General features: G+C 45.5%; 1 protein-coding gene across 2 annotated transcripts in view; it reads right to left on the minus strand.

The window, feature by feature from the left end:
* Positions 1 to 25,040, minus strand: part of LOC126194977 (ATP-binding cassette sub-family G member 1-like) — an 803,933-nt gene that overhangs the window by 481,725 nt on the left and 297,168 nt on the right. The window contains exon 3 of one of the 2 annotated variants that reach the window (XM_049933383.1): positions 940 to 991. The exons of the other annotated variant lie outside the window; for it this stretch is intronic. The gene's annotated coding sequence lies outside the window, so the exon portion shown is untranslated. The remainder of the gene's footprint in view (positions 1 to 939; positions 992 to 25,040) is intronic. 2 annotated transcript variants of the gene reach the window in all.

A 25,040-nucleotide genomic window follows, 5' to 3' on the forward strand; every position in this document is an offset into this window, starting at 1 on the left:
ATATATTTAAAAAGTATCGTTTCAAATAGGGAAAATCATCAACGTATATTCCAAATATTCCGTAGAGCTTTTCAACAAAACTGAAACAACTGAAGAAAACATATGACAAAAGTTTCCCAAGTTTTTACTTAATGGATAAATGCTTTAGTGTGAAGAAGAAAAAAAATCGGTTACATCATTGTTTTCAAGATGTATGTTACGTTACACGCGAATGTTAGGAAAAAGTTAGATTCTCTTTTTGTTTTACAAAAAAGGACTTCGTTTGGACCGATATGAGCAATGTTTGCCATTTACGCAGAATACCGGTCGAGTGATAATGGAAAATATCGGGGTACATTTGAACAGATTTTATCCCACAGCAATTAGGAGTTGGAATGGAAATGAAGTCCAATGCTTCTTGACACAGCGTAGGGGCACGATGCTGGAGACCCGCACCGCCGAACTAGGCAAGGTCCTAATGGAGGTGGTTTGCCGTTGCCTTCCCCCGACCGTAATGGGGATAATGATGATGATGATGATGAAGGCGACACAACAACACCCAGTCAGCTCGGAGCAGATGAAAATCCCCAACTCGCCGGGAATCAATTCGGGATCCCGTAGTCGGGCAGCTGGAACACTACCGCGTGACCACGAGCGGCGGAAAATTAGGAGTTACTTGAAGAAATACAACAACCAAATCACTTTTTAAATAACTGTATTTACGGTAGGACGCGTTTCGGCATTTTACCCATCATCACCTGAGCAACTGAAGATGATTGAAAGTCTAACGTGATACAAAAAGTCATTAGGTTTTTTGTGTTTTTTCAAGTAACTTCATGCACAGGTACTGAAAACAACATGATTATGTATAAATTAAGGACTGCTAACTTTTTCCATGCCTTTACTCATGAAAATGGCTAATTATGGATAAAAGTCACGTAATAATAGTGATTTACTTACTGTGCACTCTCAATAGTTACTAATTCTTTTTTGTCGGCAGCGTCAGGTGCTCCTGAAAATGAGCAGACGATAGAGAATTTTATATGAAATGTGCTGCATTAAAATGTAAAACAATTCTAAACACTTGCTATATAATTTACTTCTAAATATTTACGTTATTCTGGTGGCTATAATTGAAGACATACAATTTTGAATTATTTTTTCACGTTTTACTGTTGTGTCCTCCCATTTTCTAAAGAAAGGAAACAAAACTTTAAATACGAGACACATACCACAAGTAATGCATAGGTTGGTAGTTCTGATGACTGAATGGCGTAACAATACCAAAAATTGCGTTAAGCTGCAATAGGAGACATGAGGAGGAGGAGTGCATTTTATGTTATTTCATTCGTAAAGTTATCTGTTTTCAAGTAGAGATCTTGAAGTTTGAACAGGCCTCAGGTACTGTAGCTGTTTAGCTGCAAAGGCCTTAAATTGAGATCAAAGCTTAGGCGGAAATACCAGATAGGAACCCACAGTGCAACAGTGAAGTTTTCGCGCTTTAACAGTGGGCTATTATAGTTTCTCCCAGGTGTAATTGTTTTCGTAATGGCCGTGTGAGCGTCCATGCTTAACCAAGACATGTAGTTATCGGCAGAATCATGCCAGCCGGAAGTGCCATTGGCCGTAACCTGCGAAGTATCTGTCTCTTCGTGAACATTGCGTACACTAGGAAATAAACAGCCAAATCTTTGTGACAAAGAAGAACTTGAAGTACATTGCTGCGCTTTTCACTCGCAGCGATTTAAGCTGCCCTTTTAGGTTCCTGCCTAACCATATGCTCTGAAATCGCCACAAATTCGAAAATAAGCAGCCGAATATTTATTTCATACGTCTTTTTCTAAACGAACGGAAATGTAAATAACACCGAACATTGCAGAACATCCGGGTATTACATTTAAGAGAGTATGTGTTAAAAACGCTATGAAGGAAAAAAAAACATATAGCAAGACACGAAACTATTTTCTTCAACTTTGTAATCTTCATCTTTATCCACTACGCTACATGAAGACATGCAACTTTCATCTTTTGTGTCGGTTATTATAGTATCCATTGGATGCTTATATCGCTGATTATAAGAGTGACGTATTTGTGATGAATCTTAAATGCGCCGTTGCCTTGAAACGGCAGACCGCAAGTTACAACACAAAACATCTAAATACGCCAAAACCAATACAGAGTTTGCCGCATGAAGTGACACGTCATTTTATCACTTCTTTTGGTATAATTCTGCCGTTAACGTATACTTCATCCAAGGCCAGGAATGTCGGAAAAGTCAACAAGTGATGAACATATCAAACCTTCTGAGACCAGATGGTTCAAATGGCTCTGAGCACTATGGGACTCAACATCTGAGGTTATCAGTCCCCTAGAACTTAGAACTACTTAAAACCTAACTAACCTAAGGACTTCACACACATCCATGCCCGAGGCAGGATTCGAACCTGCGACAGTAGCGGTGGCGCAATTCCAGACTGAAGAGCATAGAACCGCTCGGCCACATCGGCCGGCCTTCTGAGACCACAAAGATTCAATCAACGTAAGAATTCAACAAGAAATGAATTTCTGCGTGATTGGCCTCTAACTGCTTGACTGCTGAACAGAAGCATAAATGAAGGAACGTCGCAGGCTTGTTGGAACAGATTTTCGACTTTAAATGAGAAGCATTCTTGCTTTATAATTTTTGACGTCATTGAGGAACCACAGCGCTCTTACTTAGTATTTTAATGATAAAAAGCAAACCATGCTTTATATAACGAAAACTGCACCAGTTACTTATGTTTCGATGCTTAGCACAAGGTATTTCGAGAATTTATTCTCAAGTGCTGTAAGATGGCTATTTTTTGATGATGTTGTGGATGTGTTAATATTTCTAAAGGCAAATGATACATTTGAAGAATTGTGGTCAGAGAGACAGTTGTTAGGCAACAGTGCCTGTGGCTGCGATGGCATCACTGTGGAGTCGTAGAATCTTTGACAGTCAATAATGCATAACAATGGTGTGCAGCAGCGGGGGATTCGTAAAGTGTACGATGTAATGCATGAACGCATTTTTTTAATTAAATTATATTCTTCATCTCAAAACGTTTTGTATGTCCGTATGTCATTCAACCATTGTTCTGAGTCATCATTCCTCCTCGTAATAAATCTGCAATTCACATAGTTCCAAAAGTGCGTCCATCCATTACACTGTACACTCAACCAACTCCCGGCTTCTGTATTCCGCAGCTATCCACTACTTACGGTCAAAGATTCTACGGTTTCACAGCGCTTCGCACAGATACTGTTGCCTAACAACTGTTTCTCTGGCCACCGTTCTTCAGATATATCATTTTACATACCAACACATCCAATAACCTCGTTAAATATAGCAAACTTACAGTGCATTTGTTTTTATGAATATGTTTGGTGAGGTTCGCGTGTGTGATTTTCTGCCTCTCTTGCGTATTTTTCCGGTTAGAAGATACTGTGCCTCCTCCATTATACTGAATATCACATACATGCAAATCATCACTATGCACAAATGCACTTGAATATTGATTCTACGACTCCAAAGTGCTGTCATCGCAGGCAAACACAGACACTGTTGCCTAACAACTTTCTCTCTGACCACAAATTTTCAAATATAGCATCTGCCTTTACAAATATTAACATATCCATAACATCCATTCTCGAAACGCGATGTGCTAAGCATCAAAATATAAGTAATATGTACAGTTTTCATTATTTAAATCATGAATCACACAGTGCAGACTTTCCTGAAACATCTAACATGATGTATGAAAGTACGTTATATAGCAGTCCACATCGCAAATAAAAATAAATTTATTGCGATCTGGACTGCTTTTTATTACTAAAGTTCTTCCATCAAATTGTTGCTATTGTTGAGCCATAGTCAAACGAGCTTTATGATTGCCGAAGAATATTCATGACAGCGTGAGTACCATGTGGAGAAACTGCCACTTCTTGCAGAAACTGTGCAGATAAATACAAAAAACGTGACTTCAGTTGCTCGAAGCTCACCATTTATCGCCCACGAGAAGGTTCACACGCCCGTCGGAAGTCTCTTCATTTAAAAGATGTGCGAATATGGTTGGTACATGCTGCGTAGTGTTCGGAGTTAGTGAAATATAATACCCGCCTCAGATGAATAGGCAATATAACTAAAAATATATGATTTAAAGAAAATCTGATCCTAAACTGCGACAAAAACTCCCTAAGCGAACTTTTTTTTAAGGGGAAGGAAGAGAGAGGTGGGGTGGGTTAGTCATTTGATAAGACCCACGATGAGTTCATCGCCGGCCGGAGTGGTCGAGCGGTTCTAGGCACTTCAGTCTGGACCCGCGCGACCGCTACGGTCGCAGGTTCGAATCATGCCTCGGGCATGGATGTGTGTGATGTCCTTAGGTTAGTTAGGTTTAAATAGTTCTAAATTCTAGGGGACTGATGACCTCAGATGTTAAGTCCCATAGTGCTCAGAGCAATTTGAACGTTTTTGAGTTCATCTTCCGTGCCAACCTCTTCATATCAGAGTACATCCCAGAGTGGTATTTACACCCAACGTCTTCAAATACATGTTGGATATATTCCTATCTCCGTTTTCCCTTACAGTTTATTCACTGTACTCCTCACTCTAGTATCGTAGAAATTGTTCATCGATGGCTTAACACATGCTCCATCAACATACCCGCTCTTCTAGTCGTGTTTTCCGTTTTCCACGTACTCCTTTCCTCACCGGTTCTGCGGAATATCTCAAATCTTAGCTTATGAATACATTTAGTTTTAGCAGCTGCCTTTAACACCACATCTCAAACCCTTCAATAATCATCTTTTCTGGTTTTCTCACAGACCATAATTCCGTTCCATACAATACCGGGCTCCAAACATACTAATGCATTCTCAATAAGTTTCTTCCTCAAGTAAGGTGTATGTTTGGTACTAATGGACTTCTTTTACCAAGCAATGCCGTATTTCCTAGTCTATTTCTCCTGTTATCCTTCTTGACTAGCCTGCGATGCTGTAAGCTGTCCGTTTTTTGATTTGTTATTGGTGGTGGTTTAACGATGTGGATCTTTAATTTTAAACATACTAAAATGACCCTGTATATCTGAAATAATTAAATCGTTGACATATAAACAATGATCAAGGAATGCGTTATCTACGAAATTAAAGAAGAATTTCAATTAATTCAGTTCACTACAAGAAAATGCAAAATTAATAGTTTGACAATCATTGACAATAATAAGCTAAAGCCTTGGCAAAACTGGGCATGGGATCAAGGCTGTGAGTCAAATGAACACTTTTCTGGATGTAACATAACATTCACGAAACCCGCTCTTTGATTCCCGAAGGTAAGTGCAAAAGGATACAGAATACTACCAAAGAGTGTGTGTTTGATTCTATGACCAGAGTAGAAAGTATGTTGAACCTCTAACTACAAACAGGGGTTCAGAATGAAGATTGAAATTGCTGATATCGTTAAAAATGACTCAACTTTCGCTGCAGTTTGCCTCACTGTTGTGGCCGGATCTCACCATACTCATAATCTGCAGGTGGTGACTGAAGTGGCTCCAGAATCAGTCACTGGCTCTGAACCAACAACTTGCATCTAAGTTGAGCTTGGCCTGGAAGAGAGTATATCGTTGCCGAAGTGAAGTCTGCCCAAGGTGGCGTCTCGCTGTAGTGGCGCTACAATACGAAATATGCTGGACAAGAATCTTTCTGTAGTGCGCTTTCGACAAGCAAGACTCCGTTCTCTGCATTTTTCTAACGTCGCGTAGTTTTTATTGGCTGAAAGACAAATATAGAGAGTACTGACTAGTAAAACGTTGTCTTCAAAAACACTGGTATTCCTCCCTTAGTCTAAAAAAAAAGTTCAAATGGCTCTAAGTCTCTAAGCATATGGGACTTAACATCTGAGGTCATCAGTCTCCTAGACGTACAACTACTTAGACCTAACTAACCTAAGGACATCACACACATCCATGCCCGAGGCAGGATTCGAACCTTAGTCTTATTTCAGGTGCTTAACCAGTGACGAAATTCATTATATCCGGAGCTAAAAAGCTGTATCCTGCCCTCTACCTGTCTGTCCACATTCGTGTGATGGCCAATTAGGGTACCAGAATCGTATTTCTCACTCCCACTCATAAGTTATTAACAGTATCCAGTGGTAGCTGCTTTTACGTTTCTTTAAATAGTCGGGATTTTCGTGGGTCCCTGAATTCGCTGGTGATTTCTCACAATCTTCAAAGGCACCATCAACTTCTGTGCCCATTACACTCTCCAACATGTTATCTTAACGGTTCATGTGTTTCAGCGAATTCCGACTGCCAGCAGAACTGTCCACAACAGTTGTTCCTTCAGGACTCTGCCAAAACAGCAAGCATCGCCAGGTCACAAGCAGTTCAGTAACAACTGTCTCCGTTGTCCCCGGACAGCCTAGAGATGCTCCGCGAATTCTGCTGTAGCTGTTTTCTCTGCCAGTTTATGATTCATGGAACGTCCCCTTGGCTACAAGCATGTGCAAGATTTTTTTAAAGAGGCTTCTTATTTACGAGTGCATGCAACTCAATATAGTAAATTGTAATCTACATACGAGTTAACTGTTGGCAATCATCGGTAGTGACTCATATTTCATTTATCGGTTGAGATTAATTTATTCCAATGTGATATCTCTCTCTACTTTGGGTTTTACATCAGTTACGGGAAAAGCGGTTATGTAACAAAGCTTTCTTTTGCATCCCAGGTAGAAATTCTTCACCCAATCTCCTTCGAAGTCACTACTTGTCATTAATTTAATTTATGCCTTCCTCATTATCTTGGTCGTTCTTCGTCTTCCTCTCAGCCCATATTCTGGATATTCTGTAGACTGTTCGTTCCACTAAATAGGTCCTGCATTAATGTCATCAGCTAATCTTGTATCTTTTCACCCTAAATTTTAATCGCCTCTGAAATCATTCTTTTATTTAAGTCGAATCTTCTTCCGTGTGCAGATTGAAAAGTAGGGAGAAAGTCTTCATCCCTGCCTCACGGTCTTTCTCCTTGACGGTGTTTTTCCATTTATTATTATTATAGCTGCTTACTTACTGTCCTGGTCCAGAAATTCTTAAACATGGCGGGCTGTCGAACTGTACCTGAATTGCTTACGCAGAGGCCAGTGACAAGATCAGTATACCGCACATAATTCTCTGTTAAACGATGTTCAATTATATGGAGGTCATCTTTGAAATTAAGTTCCCACACCGACGTCCGTTGGCACCAATGGTGCACAATGTGGATTATTACTTCAGGTCCAGTTCTCCTACGTAGGTGCACGGATGTGGCTGACAGAGTCTGAAGACATCTGTATCGCTTGTATTAATTGTCTATATAACTTTCTGCAGAGCGCGGTAGGCTGTTGCTCACTGATGTAGGCTCCACTGATAAACCAAAAAATTATGACCACTACCCACCGCAAGAGTAACTGCTGCCTGGTCACGTTGCAAGTGCATTACGCGGTAGGAAAAATATACGAGCATAAGCAGAGCAGAGAGAAATCATTTTACCAATAATAGGAGCCACAAATGGCAAAATCCACTGACGTTGGCGACTTTACCAAAGGACATACTGTTATGGCCCAGCGCCTGGGAAAGGCCTTCTCGGAAACGGCGATATTCGTGGGCATTTGTCATTGATCATCTATGGAATGTGGTTGAAGGACGCCGGTTGTACTTGGGGGCATCCCAGATGTGTAAAGCAGGATAGGTGGCGATCTGTGGCAGGCCTGACGACTGAGCACAGTGGTGGTGCAGGCACACATATTTTGAACCACTCCATTCAACATACATTTCGAACATTGGGCTCAGAAGCAGATGACTGCTACATGTTCCCTTGTTGACCCAAAATCATCATCAATTATATCATCAATTACAGCTGCTCGGGGCACAGGATCGTTGAGATTGGTCCACAGAGGATGGAAACGTGTCACCTGGTCTGTTGAATAACGTTTTCCAGGAGAACGGCTGCTCCGAACATGGACTGCGTCACAGTCACAGGACGTTGGTGGCATTATTATGCTACGGCAGACATCCATCTGGGCTTCCATGGCTCTTGGTGGCCGTAATTGAAGGCACCGTGGGCACCAGTGGGTGTTATGGGATAGTTATTCCAGAAACAGTCACTTAACGAATGAAAATTCATAATTAAAGTCCCATCTGGTCGGAATATTTGAGACGTAGGAATATGATAAACAGCAGTACTACTGTTCTTTTACTATTAAAGCAAATTTGTTTGCCTTGTACAAGTGCGAAAACTTTGGAAGCATTCTGAATAGTGAGAAGGCACACGGATCGCCAGAGGCACTAGATTCGACCGCCCTTTAGATCCAGTTCGCGGAAGGACCGTCGTGGGAGAGCCAAGGTTCAAAATGGCTCTAAGCACTATGGGACTTAACATCTGAGGTCATCAGTCCCCTAGACTTAGAACTACGTACACCTAACTAACCTAAGGACATCACACACGTGCATGCCCGAGGCAGGATTCGAACCTCCGACCGTAGCAGCAGCGCAGTTCCGGACTGAAGCGCCTAAAACCGCAAGGACACAGCGGCCGGCTGGAAAACCAAGGGTCAATAGCCCACCGGCCATTGACCATGTCTTTGTGGTGCCGCCCTAGGATATCCAGCCACATCGTGAGCAAAAACAGATATCATCTGTTTTGGAGCTAACTCCTGGCTAAAACATTTTACAACCTGGCAGTGGAATGTGAAGGCTCACTGTTTGGCGGAAGGCACCACCACGCTCAAAATGTAGAAAGCTGGCCATTTCTCTAGAAAGCACTGAAAGCTAGAGAAACAAAACAAAACTTTATCAAAACTAGACATGATGGTCTTACTGGGATTGCCGCCATCTTCAGATCATACGGGAAGCTAGCCTGAAACTGAGTCATGACAGCGAACCAATAGTTCTGTACTGACAGGTCACTCTGTAACTGCAGTATATGATCTGAAGATGGGCAGCTAGCCCGACACCGGTCTCTGAAAATTAAAAAAATAGCGATCAAAGACTGAAATGCCATATTTTTATTTAACAAAACAAAAGTCTGTGCAACATAAAACACGCCAGAATTGGCTAACGTGAATAAACTATAAGTTAGATGGAGACACGGGACGGTGGTGATGAAGAGCAACTCGGAGAGAAATGGAGGGAGACACGAATTCTTTGTTTTACAGATTTTAGAACGTCCCCCAGCATGGGCCACCTGCATCTCTTCATGCAGGATGTCTTCCCCGAGAGGGTTGGCATCTTCCAGTAGGATAACCGTCCGTGGCAAAAGGACATAATTGCACCACAGTGAAGAGTATGGTAGTGGACTTACGTCGACGTCTTACCGATCGCGTTCACCTCATCTGAACCCGCAGGAGGCAGCTCTGTGCACACATACCAAAACCCGCAAAACTTTTTTAATCCATGTCACGCAGAATCGTTGCTGCACTGCCTTCCAAAAGTGTATCATCACGCTATTACGCAGATGGTCATAATGTTTTGAACCGTCAATGCAGAACTCGCGCCAACGCTGGGGGAGGAAACTACAGGTACACTCAAGTGTCTATACATTGCTGATCCTCGATAAACATAATGTTACATGTCGCAAGTATTGCTTACCGGCAATAGTTCCTTATGAGTGTTAAAAACAGCCATAAGTTCCGAAGTGAGTCCCAAGTCTTTAAACTGACGTTTCATCAACTGTATTCGACGCGCAAGTCGCCGAAGTGGCGTCCGGTAAAGATATTTGCACCAGGCGACCGGTCTATCCGACGGGAGGCCCTCGCAACACGAAATTTTATTTTTTATCAACTGTATCTCCTGATTCTGTCACCATATTGGCCAAACTTCTTTTCGTTTTTCTGGAGGTGAGAACGTCAGTATAATGGTCATACTTTTTCGTCAATACTGCAATACAGCTTCTCAAATTCTTGTCCCATCAAAACTCATACCATTTCTCAGTATTTCTTGGGTGTAGTTGCTGTAACTCACTCTTCTACAGTTATTTCCTTCGTGCACCATTTCGACGAAAGATGTTTGTGGCAGAAATGAACAGGTCATAAGGAAATATGCGAGGCCACGAGAAAGACAGGCTGTGGCGCGTACGTCACAGCACGTGACACTACAGATCTTACGAGTGCCAGCAGCTGTCCTGGCTGGAAGCGAGTAACTATTTCAGACGAGTCTAATAATCTTTCACTGCTTCTTTAAATATGTGTGGGCTCTCGACAACATAAGAGAAATTTAACACCTTAAATGGGTACTTTTTCAATTACATATTGATTTCCCGTGGGCCCTGCAAGGAGCCAAAAATTCGCGAAGTGAGGCAGACAAGCCTACTCGAGGCCCACGAGAAAGACAGGCCGCGGCGCGTACGTCACGAAGGTAATGCTGAACTCGCTCGCTCGCTCGTTCAGCTCAGCAGACAAAATGCGTGTCTAAACCTGTTAACGCGCAGCTGGGCGTTTAAGTACTAACGAGAATTGCATCTTCCACTGGAATCTGCTCTTATGAAGTCTTACTAATTAACAATACTAAAGCCAAATTTAATTTAATGTCAAATGATATAACGGCTTGTTTATAGCATTTAGTCTCTTTTGCTTAACAGTACTCATTACATGCTCGGAGTGGTGCCTTATGCAACTGATAATCATTTTAGCATGATTTTATTTTATTGTACGCCAGTACAGCCATAACAAATTATAAGTAGTCCCATGGACTTCCCATCATTATAGGACTAATAACAGTAAGATTCCATAATAGTGGATTCCAGTAAACGATTCAGTTTTCGTTTTGTACGGACACGCCTAGTTAACAGATGTAGGAACGTAGTTTGTCTGCTGATTTGAGCGAGCGAGCGAGCGCAGGACTACCTTCGTGACGTACGCGCCGCGGTCTGTCTTTCTCGTAGGCCTCGAGCCGACTAGTGTGACATCACTAGTTCGTTACAGGGATTATCTCGTCAGCCCCGGGAAACATGGAAGTGACTCACGGTCTGCGGGAAACATCTGAGATGACACGATGGGTCAAGGATGATATGACATGTGCTGAGATACAAGGAATAACTTTGATGGATTTCGAGGAAGCTGTAGAGGGAAACACAGAGGTTGGAATACATTCAACAATTAACTGAGAACGTCGGAAGCAAGTACTACTTTGAGATGAAGAGGCTGGCGCAGGAGAGGGACTCGTGGAAGACCGCTTTAAACCAATAAGAAGACTGATGACCCAAAAAAGAAAACAAAAGTTAAATACAAAACCCTTTTAGTTTGTAAATCGCAAAAAAATGGTTCAAATGGCTCTGAGCACTATGGGACTTAACAGCTGTGGTCATCAGTCCCCTAGAACTTAGAACTACTTAAACCTAACTAACCTAAGGACATCACACACATCCATGCCCGAGGCAGGATGCGAACCTGCGACCGTAGCAGTCGCGCGGTTCCAGACATGCGCGCCTAGAACCGCGAGACCACTGTAAATCGCATTCCTCGTTTACACAGCCTTGCGTTTATTTACCTTAACAGTAGCAGTACTCGCTTCCGTCTTCGAGAGATTACTTTATCAACTATTATAGTACATTTTCTTTGTGTGAATCAAGGGTGAGAACATTCTTCTCTTGAACCCTATAATGTAGCCCACTGCGTGTGACAACAAACACCTACCTGAGAGATTTAGAATAAGTCGCACCTGCGACCACGTAACACCTTGTACTGTAAATCTCATCATCTTTCTGTGAAGGTAAATTTATGGATTTTTGTTTCTGTTCCATGAGGGCGTGCTGAAAGGTAATGCCTCCAAATTTTATTTTGTTCTCAATATCAGTTGAGGTATTCTCCATACCAGTTCAGGTATTGCATGTAATGCATACTACTAGGTCGACTTTCTCGCTTCGCTGATGCAAATTACCACCCACTTGCCGCTACAGGGCTACAAATTGAAGCGTTTATCATGGCGGTTTATAACGTAACTTAGGCTGTGCGTAAGAAACAGCGTGCTGTAATCGAGATTGTAACCGCAGATGAGTTCTTCTACACATGGAGCACCCTATCCTTAGCAAGACAAAGCTGCGACATCTGCAGCAATCCGGCGTCTTGGGTTTACTGTCATCGATCATACTCCATACGGTCCCGACTTGGCCCCATCCGATTTTCATCTGTTTCCAAAATTTGAAGAACACCTTCGAGACTTTTGACAGTGATGAAATGGGGCAAGCTTCATCGACGGAGTCAAACATTCTGCAGTGACGGTATCAACAAACTGGTCTCTCGTTGGGAGAAATGTGTTCGTCGCCAGCGTAACTATGTTGAAAAATAAATACTAAGTAGAAATGAAGAATAAAGATGTAGGTTGTTAATAATGTTTGTTTTATTTAAAAATCTTTAAAAGTATCACGTAAAACACTCAGAGACATTACTTTTCAGCACGCCCTCGTATACAAAACTTAAAAATACGCGTTTTCTTCACTGAGTTAATATTATTAGCAGCAGTTCCTTTAGACGTGTCTCAATTATAATTATTTAAAGAAAAATTAAAATAGACATTTATCTCTTGCTGTAGGATACGTCATCCGCCAGCTCCCCGGCCTTGGTAAGCTGTGCTGTTAATTCCACTACTTGCCGCAGGTACATATCTTTCAGACGAGCAATACTGAAGTAAAAAATGGCTATTTCAGCATCAGCAATAATGAAGTCAGCCACACAAGATTGCGATGATAACTAGCGTATACTTAAAACAATATTATCAGATGACACCTTTCCACCGGTAATAAACTCTCAGAACATGCGAATTTGAGTAACAAAATAGGAGTATCGCAATTGAGGAAGAACACAAATGCGCCAAAATCAAACGCACTGCACACGCTGCGGTGAATTTCAGGTTGTGCACTTACATTAAACAAAATCTGTTAGAGCTAACGATGGAAGAGGGAAAGCGTGACAAGCGACTTTTGTGTGACGAGACGAGAACGATGCAGCACATCCGTTACTCAAGTATTTGAAAATGGACCATTTCCGAAATTAGTAGTGCCGAATAAAGCAATTTAAACTACAGCCCGGTGGAATGATGTCTTTACTCGTTTCTTTTGATTTTGAGTAAGCCTTCGTTCCTTCTTCTGCATGGTAAAGAAATTCCTTCTCTTCTATCTCAGATTTTTAGAACAATAAATACTTTTTTCTTAAGTGGAAAACTTGTTCTTCGTATGCGTCCTCAAAACATGTATTATATGTCAAGAACTATACAGACTAGAAAATCACGGAAAATCTATTCTTAGTTTTCGAAACGAGGGTAAATTTAAAAAAGATGTCACAATAAAAGTAAGTTCTGAAAGGAACGATACAGTCTCCTAAATTTTTTGCAAATTAGGTGACATGAAAGTAACACGTTCTGTGTTACTACACGGTCCAGTCACGCCTATGTGACTACTCTCTATTTCCGATGTCAACGTACAATAACCACTCACAGACGGCAGGTTTCAACACTAGCAGTGGAAAGTATGTAAAGAGTGAAACTTCCTGGCAGATTAAAACTGTGTGCCGGACCGAGACTCGAGCTCGGAACCTTTGCCTTTCGCGGGCAAGTGCTCTGCCATCTGAGCTATCCAAGCACGACTCACGACCCCTCCTCACGGCTTCAATTCTACCAGTACCTCGTATCCTACCTTCCAAACTTCACGAAAGCTCTTCTAGGAGACGAGGGACTGGCAGAATTGAAGCTGTGAGGACCGGTCGTGAGTCGTGGTTGGGTAGCTCAGTTGGTAGAGCACTTGCCCGCTAAAGTCAAAGGTTTCGAGCTTGAGTCTCGGTCCGGCACACAGTTTTAATTTGCCAGGAAGTTTCATATCAGCGCACACTCCGCTACAGAGTGAAAATCTCATTCTACAGGGTGTTACAAAAATGTACGGCCAAACTTTCAGGAAACATTCCTCACAGACAAATAAAGAAAAGATGTTATGTGCACATGTGTCCGGAAACGCTTAATTTCCATGTTAGGGCTCATTTTAGTTTCGTCAGTATGCACTGTACTTCCTCGATTCACCGCCAGTTGGCCCAATTGAAGGAAGGTAATGTTGACTTCGGTGCTTGTGTTGACATGCGACACATTGCTCTACAGTACTAGCATCAAGCACATCAGTACGTAGCATCAAAAGGTTAGTGTTCATCACGAACGTGGTTTTGCAGTCAGTGCAATGTTTACAAATGCGGAGTTGGCAGGTGCCCATTTGATGTATGGATTAGCACGGCGCAATAGCCGTTGCGCGGTGCGTTTGTATCGAGACAAATTTCCAGGACGAAGGTGTCCCGACAGGAAGACGTTTGAAGCAATTGATCAGCGTCTTAGGGAGCGCGGAACATTCCAGCCTATGACTCGCGACTGGGGAAGACCTAGAACGACGAGGACACCTGCAATGGACGAGGCAATTCTTCGTGCAGATGACGATAACCCTAATGTCAGCGTCAGAGAAGTTGCTGCTGTACAAGGTAACTTTGACCACGTCACTGTATGGAGAGTGCTACGGGAGAACCAGTTGTTTCCGTACCATGTACAGCGTGTGCAGGCACTATCAGCAGCTGATTGGCCTCCACGGGTACACTTGCGCGAATGGTTCAAAAATGGCTCTGAGCACTATGGGACTCAACTGCTGAGGTCATTAGTCCCCTAGAACTTAGAACTAGTTAAACCTAACTAACCTAAGGACATCACACACATCCATGCCCGAGGCAGGATTCGAACCTGCGACCGTAGCGGTCTCGCGGTTCCAGACTGCAGCGCCAGAACCGCGCGGCCACTTCGGCCGGCGCGAATGGTTCATCCAACAACGTGTCAATCCTCAATTCAGTGCAAATGTTCTCTTTACGGATGAGGCTTCATTCCAACGTGATCAAATTGTAAATTTTCACAATCAACATGTGTGGGCTGACGAGAATCCGCACGCAATTGTGCAATCACGTCATCAACACAGATTTTCTGTGAACGTTTGGGCAGGCATTGTTGGTGATGTCTCTATTGGGCCCCATGTTCTTCCACCTACGCTCAATGGAGCACGTTATCATGATTTCATACGGGATACTCTACCTGTGCTGCTAGAACATGTGCCTTTACAAGTACGACACAACATGTGGTTCATGCACGATGGAGCACCTGCACATTTCAGTCGAAGTGTTCGTACGCTTCTCAACAACAGATTCGGTGACCGATGGATTGGTAGAGGCGGACCAATTGCATGGCCTCCACGCTCTCCTGACCGCAACCCTCTTGACTTTCATTTATGGGGGCGTTTGAAAGCTCCTGTCTACGCAACCCCGGTGCCAAACATACAGACTCTTCGTGCTCGTATTGTGGACGGCTGTGATGCAATACGCCATTCTCCAGGGCTGCATCAGCGCATCAGGGATTCCATGCGACGGAGGGTGGATGCATGTATCCTCGCTAACGGAGGACATTTTGAACATTTCCTGTAACAAAGTGTTTGAAGTCACGCTGGTACGTTCTGTTGCTGTGTGTTTGCATTCCATGATTAATGTGATTTGAAGAGAAGTAATAAAATGAGCTCTAACATGGAAAGTAAGCGTTTCCGGACACATGTCCACATAACATATTTTCTTTCTTTGTGTGTGAGGAATGTTTCCTGAAAGTTTGGCCGTACCTTTTTGTAACAGCCTGTATATAAAGGGTGTCGGTGGGACGCACGTCGTTCTCGTATTGCGGCAACAAAGCGATTTATTTAAAGTCCAAACAGGCAGGTGTACCAATTTCTTTGGCTCTTCACTGGAATTTCACAATCTAAAGCTTATATATTTAGAGCTGTTGGCAGCCGTCCACATTTGAACACTGTGCGTCCTATGTGCTAGTCAGACTGAACAGTGTCGTGTGATAGCCGTGTCCGGCAGCGCAGCGGGCGCGCGTCTCGTTACACACAGGGGACAATGGGGGCGCTTCCGGTCGCCCACCCGCCTCTGCAGTTCCGCCGACCGCGACGCTTCGGCCGGCCTCGGCCCCTCGCCAGGAGGCAGCCGACAGCGCACCTGGTCTGGCAGCGCGCAGACACCGTGGCGCGCAGGCGCGGACCGTCATTACCCTCCTAGACATCGCCAGCGCCGAGTGCTGATTCACACAGCAACCTCCGGCAAAAAGAGCTGCTCTTTCCTGTAGCTGTTATCTATACGTTAACAAGATTATTTATTGCAGTGATAATAGAGTGGGTCAGTGACTCAGTGACAAGTGCCAGACTACGCACCCAAGCCGTCGGGGTCAGTCTCCGGTGATCGTAGGATTTTCATATCACTTGTCACTTACTTAGCCTCTAGCAGTCTACATTGAAAACGCCGACTTGCAAAGGGATTCGCAGTCCACATAACACTGTGGATCCCCCCGTAGCTGCTGAGTCAGTCACTTCAAAGCTCGGAGGAAGGCGACGGTATGCCACCTGCTATACGATCACGGCCACTGTAGAGTCGGCAAAAGAAGCTCAGTGACAGTTGCCTGTGCTGTTGGCAACTTCCAACCGCGAACCACAAACAGCTACAGGGGAAAACTACGGTCTTCTATAGAGCTGCGACAACACTGAAGCGTCGGCACACAGAAGTATACAAAATCGCTCATGTGGTTGACTAAGGTCAGAAGCGACAGACAGCGAGCGACGTCTGGATACGCGATACACCAGCAACAAGCAGCAACACTGGGCGAGGAGCTCGGGTGTCGTGCGTGCGAGCGACCATCTCCCGCTACAAGATGGCTACTTAGAGCCGACCAGATGGTTCTATAAAACGGCGCCGCTATATTGTAGAATACTGTAGCTGTCCAGGTTTCGAGAGGGCGCGTTTCTGGATGAGGTATCGAATATATTGCTTCCCCCTACTTATACCTCCCGAGGAGATCGCGAATGTAAAATTAGAGAGATTCGAGCGCGCACGGAGGCTTTCCGGAAGTCGTTCTTCCCGCGAACCATGCGCGACTGGAACAGGAAAGGGAGGTAATGACAGTGGCACGTAATGTGCCCTCCGCCACACACCGTTGGGTGGCTTGCGGAGTATAAATGTAGATGTAGAATAGGGCTACAAAATTAACTTTTCTTAGGGCAATAAGGCGACAAAGGAATGCTGTGCATGAAATTTGCAAAGGGAGGAATCTTCATGGAGAATTTGATAATTTATATAATCAACTACGAAGACCACCAGGCAAATTCATCGTATGCACGCAAATGAGCACAGGAACATTCGACTATCTCATCAGTAAATTAAAGACGAATGTATTTTAAATGATCAAGAACTTTCTGCATCCAAAAAAATTCGAAAGAATGACTGACTCCCTAAACACAAAAGAATGAATATTGTACCGCAAGGCTAGCAGTGGTATAACGGTGGCGTTTACGATTAGCACGTGGGGTTGAGATAAGGTCTTGGGTGCGTTCCTTGTTACTTCTTATAGTTTGATTAACTCAGGTACAATTCTATATACTAAGTTTTATGCACTCTTTTTACACTGCATCGCCAAGTATATTTTTACGGTCTTGCCAAAGTACTTAATGATTAAGTGTATACATGCCTACCCCAGTATATCACTCTCATTGAATTCCTAACATAATACAATGAACAACCACGAAATTTTACTGATATTGGATTGTTAGGGACGTAATTCGTCAGCAGTCAATGTTAAGGCCGAGCGTTTCAGTTAATCTAAATAGTGTGCATGAGTAAAACATACAAAATTTTTGAAAGTCAAACGTTTTCTGAAATGATTTGTTTAAAAGTACGAAATAAAAAATATTAGAGAGACATTTGATGCATCTCATTTTCTCTTCATGATTTCGAGCATCATTCGAAGGCACGTCGAGTGTTTCTCTGTCTATTTATTTCTTTTATACAAATCATATCTCAAAATATTTGACCAGTTCCTTTCATTTTTTATTTTCAAGTTTTATTCAGAAAGCATGATCTTATTGACACCTCATTTGCCTTCCTAAGGTCTTCTCGAAACTCCTTACTTTAATACTTGATTCGAAAAAAGCCTTTAAGTATAGAACCAATGTATCTTTCTATGTGCAATGTAGTTAGGCCTTGAATAGACTAACTTTTTGACACTTCCGAGCAGCTATTCGTGAGATATTTCTATTTTTCCTCAACTCAGTAATTAAGTTTTCCTTAATTACCCTGAGTACTTTCAAGCAATTGAATATTTGCATGCAAAACTAGACCTCACGCTGATCACTTTCGTACCCCGTTTGCCTGTTTCTCTCTCTTTGTTTGGCTATGAAAATTCGGGCAAGGCCTCATTGTGTGTGGTATAGGCAGTCTTGTTTTCGTTCCGCTTGGGTAAAAACGTATCGAGTGTTAATCACAGAATAAAACAGCCCTTTCGACGGTCTGTCATTTCCAAAAAACCGTCGTTTCGATATCTTCAACCGTTTATGAGATACGACGATTTTTACGACCAATTGATTCCCGATGCGCAGGAAAGGATTCGGACGTGCCGCGAGCGACTTACCCAGAGTTACAAGCGACGAGGGCAGGCAGTCTATCTGTATTCCTTTCCCGTTAACTTGTATGAAGTTGGCACCCTGGTGGATGCTATGCCATTCATTTTCTTATAAGCATACATGAGGAAGTGACGGCATTATATTGCTCAGGGGCGTTTGAAAGTGGATAAATAGCCACCATGCCAGTGATCGCTGTTCGTCGTGCTACAATGTGCGTTTTGTTCTGGTAGAGGATATTTGGTCTGTTTTCCTCACTACTGCTGCAGGGTGGTGTACGTTTTGTGACGATTACATAGGAGTGTCATACCTCAGTATCCGAGCAACATTATTCGGCAGACATTATCATTGATCAGTAAAGCATCTGGGTGACGTCGCTGGGCAGACAAATGGCTCTGAGCACTATGGGACTTAACATTTATGGTCATCAGTCTGGGCAGACATTGCGGGCGATTATGAGCGACGTTGTTTTGGCGGTTCTTTACAGTCTTGACCTTTTAGTTGTATTTCTTCCGTCGTGTTTGTGTCATTCGTTAGTTTGAGTTAATGCTGCTTCATCGCATCAGCTTCGGTCCTTGTTAAACTGTTTATGTTGGTGCATTGTTCTCTAGTCTGGTACCGCGCACTGCGGAATTTGAAACCCCGCCAGACGTCATGGACGTCGAAGACCCGTAAAGGTCTCTGCACCATCGCGCCGTAAGCTGTGCCGGCGCACGCCAACTGGCTCGAATTTAGAGTGAGCGCGCCACAGTGGAACACTTGGTTGCAGCGGCCAATAGCGGCGTCCCCGATCGAGTACTTAAGCGCCTGCCTGTCGCTCAGCCTGCCAGTCTAATCTTGCGTACGTCTTTGGATCCATCGCCTCGCGTTAGACATTTTACTTACTTCCTTGTTCAGCGGTTGTTAGATTTCCTTGTTACTCCGCTGTGTCGATCTTCTTGTTGTTCGTTCTGTCCTTCGTTGGGCGTGTCCGTCCTCTCCCGTTGTGTTGTTGTTCGCGGGCCGCTCTGCGGGTCCCGCCGCGCTTTCCGTAACTTCAACCCCGTTGGTCTGTCTGCTGGAGCAACAGCAGCAGCTCATGCAGCAGCAGCAGCTCCAGTTAAACATCTTAAAAAAGTCGTTGCAGTTGCTAACGGACAAAGTCGATACCCGGGATGCGTTACCACAACAGCTCCAGAGTCCTCGGGTTTCCGATGCTTTCCAACGTCCGCCGTCGTTTCCATCCTTTAATGACGCTAGCGAGGACTGGGAAACCAACTTACATCGGCTGAAACAACATTTCACGGCTTTTCAAGTCACGGACGACTCTTTGCAGCGGTTGTTGTTTTGTCTTGGGCCTCTCCGGAGAGGTTCTTTCTTCTCCGCAAGTTGGCACCGTTGTCCGGTCCTGTGGCCCTCTCTTTCCAGGAGATCTGCCTTTTGCTGACAAACTATTATTCCCAACGCTACCATGTGGTCGCCTCTCGGCTGGAGTTCCACCAGTACCATAATCAGCGTGGTCAGTCACCATTCCTGGGTCACGGACTTCCAGGGTCTCAGCCGCCGATGTGATTTTACGTGCACCAATCAGCAATGTAAGGCTTCGTAGGCGTACTCCCTGATCCGGGATGTGGTGGTTCAGTTGGCTCTCGATCCTGAGGTCCGTACTGCGGCGTTGAAACTCGACAACCCCTCCTTGGAAGACATTCTCCGCATTGCCCACTCCTTTGAAATTGCTGAAACGGCTAACGAGCGTCTTACGGCGCGACCGGAGGTGGCGGCGATCGCTGCGTCACGGTTTGTTCCGCCCTCGCGACGTCGACGTGGCCCGGCCGACAGAGGCCAGCGCCGTCGGGACTCCTCGTATTCTGACGTCTCTATGGCATCGGCGCCTTCGGTCGCCCCTCGTCGCCCGTCACGCGGCCCACTTCCATGTTGACCACAGTGCTTTACTGTCCCCACCGCTGGAAAACGTGCAAACTGTGTAACAAGGAGAGACACATCCGATCGGTTTGTCATAGTCGCTCGACTCACTCCAGTCCTGCCCCTCCCGGGCCTCAAGATACAGTCCGTATTCTGCAATCGGTCGCCCCACGGGACGACCCATCAGTGCGGAAGCTTTTCCTCACGTTCCGCATTTTCACTGAGGATGTCAGTTTTCAGGTCGACACTGGGGCCACCGTCTCCCTGATTAATATGGCGACATATACCCGGCTGGGTTCGCCTGCGTTGTCGCCTCCCTCTCGCCGTTTGGTCGCTTACGGAGACAGTTCCATTCCCCTTCGTGGGCAGTTCGTCGTCCAGGCGACGTACAAGCGTGTTCCCCGGCTCCTTACCCTCTTTGTCGTCGACCATCCGTCGGCTTCGAATATTTTTGGCCTGGATCCGTTTCAACTGTTCGGCTTTTCAATTTCCAACGAAGTTAAGGTCGTTTCCACGGCTGTTCCCTTTCAGGAATTGGACGATCTGTGCTCCACTTTTGAGTCGTTGGTTGTACCGGATCTCGGATGTGTTTCTGACTTTCAGGCACACATTACCCTGTGGCCGGATGGACAGCCTTGCTTTTTCCGGGCCCAGCCCCTTCCGGTAGCCTTACGGCCAGTGGTCAAGCAGGAACTTGATCGGCTCCAGGCCGCTGGCGTGCTGGAGCCTATAACTTACAGTGCATGGGCGACACCACTGGTGGTCATACAGAAACCCAATGGGTCCCTTTGGCTGTGTGGGGACTTCAGCGGTACAGTCAATGCTCAGTCCCTCGTTGACACTTACCCCATTCCCCGGCAGGAAGACCTTCTTGCCAAGCTTGCCGGTGAGTATTTTTCCAAGATCGACCTGGCTGAGGCATACCACCAGTTGTCGAATCTCAGAACATCATGGTTATCAACACGCCTTTCGAATTGTATGAGTACAAGCACCTTCCCTTTGGTGTCTCTTCGGCGCCAGCCATTTTCCAGCGATTCCTGGAGCAGCTTACACAGCCTATCCCTGCCTGTGTGAATTACCTGGATGACATCTTAGTCACTTGGCGTTCCCACCAGGAACATTTGCAAAACCTCAGCACCTTATTTCACGCTCTGCAGTCTGCTGGTTTACGCTGTTGGCTGGACAAGTGTTGTTTTCTTCATCTGGAAGTGGAATACCTAGGCCACTGGCTTAGCAAAGATGGCATTCGCCCTTCGGATCGTAATGTCGCGGCCATTGAGGCCCTTCTTCATCCCAAAGACTTACCTCAACTCCGGGTGTTTTTGGGTAAGGTTACTTGTTACTTAAAGTTCTTGCCCCAGGCTGCCTCTGTTGCTCAACCCCTCAATCACTTGCATCGAAAAGAGGTATCTTTTGATTGGACCCCTGCCTGTGACCAGGCTTTTCTCCATTTAAAGGCGGTGCTGAAGGCCGCTCCTTGTCTTACTTCCTTTTATCTGGCCCGCCCTTGGTTGTGGCAGCTGATGCGTCGGCGTACGGCACTGGGGCCGACCTTGCACACCGGGATGCCGACAGCTCCGAACAGCCCATCGCTTATGCCTCTAAGACATTGACCCCAGCACAACGGAATTACTCCCAGATTGAAAAGGAGGCTCTCGCGATCGTGTTCGCTGTCCTAAAATTTCACACCTATCTCTTTAGGGCAAAGTTCACCCTCCTGACAGACCATAAACCCTTGGTTACACTTTTTGGACCCAACTCTCACCTTCCAGAGTGGACGGATAAGCCCACCGCCCACCATGCTAATGCGGGCACTGTGTCATGTCTCCCAGCAGGCCCCAATCCCGGCTTTGACCAACAGGAGGTCCTCTGCTTTCACATTGATTCTGTCTGCCGTGATGCGCTGGACAGTTTGCCTCTTATGGCTGCTCACATTGCTGGGGCTACCCGCCGCGACCCTGTCTTGCGGCAATTTCTCAACTATGTGGTACACGGGTGGCCGTCCTACATCACTCGTCGGATGCAGTCCGATTTCAGCCCCTGGAGCCACCTGTCCCAGAGGCTCTCTGTGGTCGATTACGTCCTTCTGTTGGCCATCGAGTCAGATACCCATCGGGTGGTTATCCCTCCGGCATTGTGGCATCGGGTGCTCAGTTTGTTACAATGCTGGCACTGGGGTATGTCCCATATGAAAGTTTTGGCTGGCCGGCAGGTGTATTGGCCCGTCATCGATGGCGATATTGAGCGTGGGTGCACTGTCTGTGCGCGTCACCAGGCGAGACCCCCCTCAGTCAATTGCACCCTGGCCTTTGCCTCGCTGGCCCTGGGATCGCACCCCTACCGATTTTGCGGGCCTGTTTTTGGGGTCCATGTGGTTACTCATCGTTGATGCCTACTCCAAATACCCATATGTTGTCCAAATGGCATCCACTATCACAGAGGCTACACTCACGGCCCTGGCCCAGGTTCTCATCATCGAGGGTCTGCCACACACATTGGTCTCCCATAATGGTCCCCAATTCATGGCGTCCTCCTTCCAAGACTTCTGTCAGGCCAACAGTATCAAACATATCCGTAGCCCACCTTTCCACCCTTCGTCCAATGGCGCGGCGGAGAGGCTTGTCCCCACTTTTAAACAACAGTTGACTAAGGGGTCGACACATCTCCAACCACGTCGGCCCTCACACTGTTTTTGAGCACCTTGAGCCCATTGACAGACGGAGTCTGGCAGAGCTCCTTAAGGGCGACAGCCACGGACCCTGCTCCATTTGCTGATGCCATCCTCCTCCCGTCCCCACTCCCGGCCCTCGCAGCTGTGTGGGCCCGCGAGTATGGGCGCAAGGCGGGTTGGACACCCGCCACGGTCGTCGCGGCCCATGGGCGGCGTGTTACTTTGGTGCAGACATCGAAAGGCTTGGTGTGCCGCCATCATAATCAGCTCCGCCCGCGTGCCGCTACGCGACTCGCGCCGCCGCCTCTGTCCCTACCTCCTTCAGGTACGGACGAGGTCCTCGAGTCACCGTCGCTGCCCCTGGTTGCCGTCTCCTCGAGGGCCTGCCGCCGGCCCTCTCCGCCTCCGGGTGGATCGGCGGCTCCCTCCCCCCGCCCTGGACTCTGGATCGGCTGTCGTGGATACCTCGGGCGTCTCTTCCTCCCCGCCAATAGCGATTGAAGAGCCCAGCTCCTCTTCCCACTGCCGCCAGCCTCGGCACCGTCCGGGGCGTTTCCACCCCTACGCGCAAGTTTCAGGGGGGGAGGGATCTGGTACCGCGCACTGCGGAATTTGAAACCCCGCCAGACGTCATGGACGTCGAAGACCCGTAAAGGTCTCTGCACCATCCCGCCGTAAGCTGTGGCGGCGCACGCCAACTGGCCCGAATTTAGAGTGAGGGCGCCACATTGGAACACGTGCTTGCAGCGGCCAACAGCGGCGTCCCCGATCGAGTACTTAAGCGCCTGCCTGTCGCTCAGCCTGCCAGTCTAATCTTGCGTACGTCTTTGGACCCATCGCCTCACGTTAGACAGTTTACTTACTTCCTTGTTCAGTGGTTGTTAGGTTTCCTTGTTACTCCGCTGTGTCGATCTTCTTCTTGTTCGTTCTGTCCTTCGTTGGTCGTGTCCTTCCTCTCCCGTTGTGTTGTTGTTCGTGGACTGCTCCGCGGGTCCCGCCGCGCTTTCCGTAACTTCAACCCCGCGACAGTTCCGGTCGCACTTACAACATCTAGTATAAGTGAGAGGCTTGTTTTGAATGCCAAGTGTCTTTCTAATTCATCTCTTGTTTTAAAATCTTTTGCATACGCCCCTAACCCTGTATCTTTTAAATGATGAAAAGGATTGTGAAGTTTTACTGGGAGATTTATTTATGAATCTTGCCACCATTTGATTGATTTTTAAAACTTACTGCATTGGTAGCGTCGAGATTGTGTAAAAGATGGTTCCATACATGTGAAGGCTGGGGATCTAAGCTGCCACCATTTAATTCTTGTACAGTGTATCAGTTACGCCAAGGTTATGGTAAGAATTCAATGTGTGCAAGATCACTGATCTATGACTGTCATGCATCTTTTTAGTTTTGGGTCGAAGATATATTTTTTTAGTAACTGCTAATACTTGTAGGTGAAATGCCTCTTACTATGAAGTGTAATGTTCATATTCTGTTTTTGTAAACAAATGATGAATTGACATCTGTCCAGTAAAACCAACAGCATCCTCAACTCCCCCACGGCCATGCTGCCTGATATAATATTACGCATTCAATTCTTTAAATCCATGAAAATTGTACTTTTAATCAATTGACCGTTTTGTGACTGATCAGTGTGGATAAATTACTTCAGAGTAAATAGTTCTTGTTAGTTAGTTTACCCAGAAGCTCAACCCTTTTTTTCCATTCGAGTGGCCAGATCACCTACTCTAGCTACTAAGAGCTCGTTTGCGCCAGCGGACAGTGACAGCGGCTAGTTGAATTCCACCTGTTTTATAGTTCTTTTTTTTGCGTCAAGTGCAAAACGCCAAACAATCTATGAAACAGACTGAATCAGGCAAACCACCAACACTTAATTCAGGAAATCGCGTCCTGTCAGAGCCACGTACTGAAACAGGTAGTACTAACAATGAACAGTCCGATTAAAAAACAAGCACAACAGACTCTTAAAACAAAACTGAACACT

Source organism: Schistocerca nitens, chromosome 7 (assembly GCF_023898315.1).
Source record: "Schistocerca nitens isolate TAMUIC-IGC-003100 chromosome 7, iqSchNite1.1, whole genome shotgun sequence".
NCBI lineage: Eukaryota > Metazoa > Arthropoda > Insecta > Orthoptera > Acrididae > Schistocerca > Schistocerca nitens.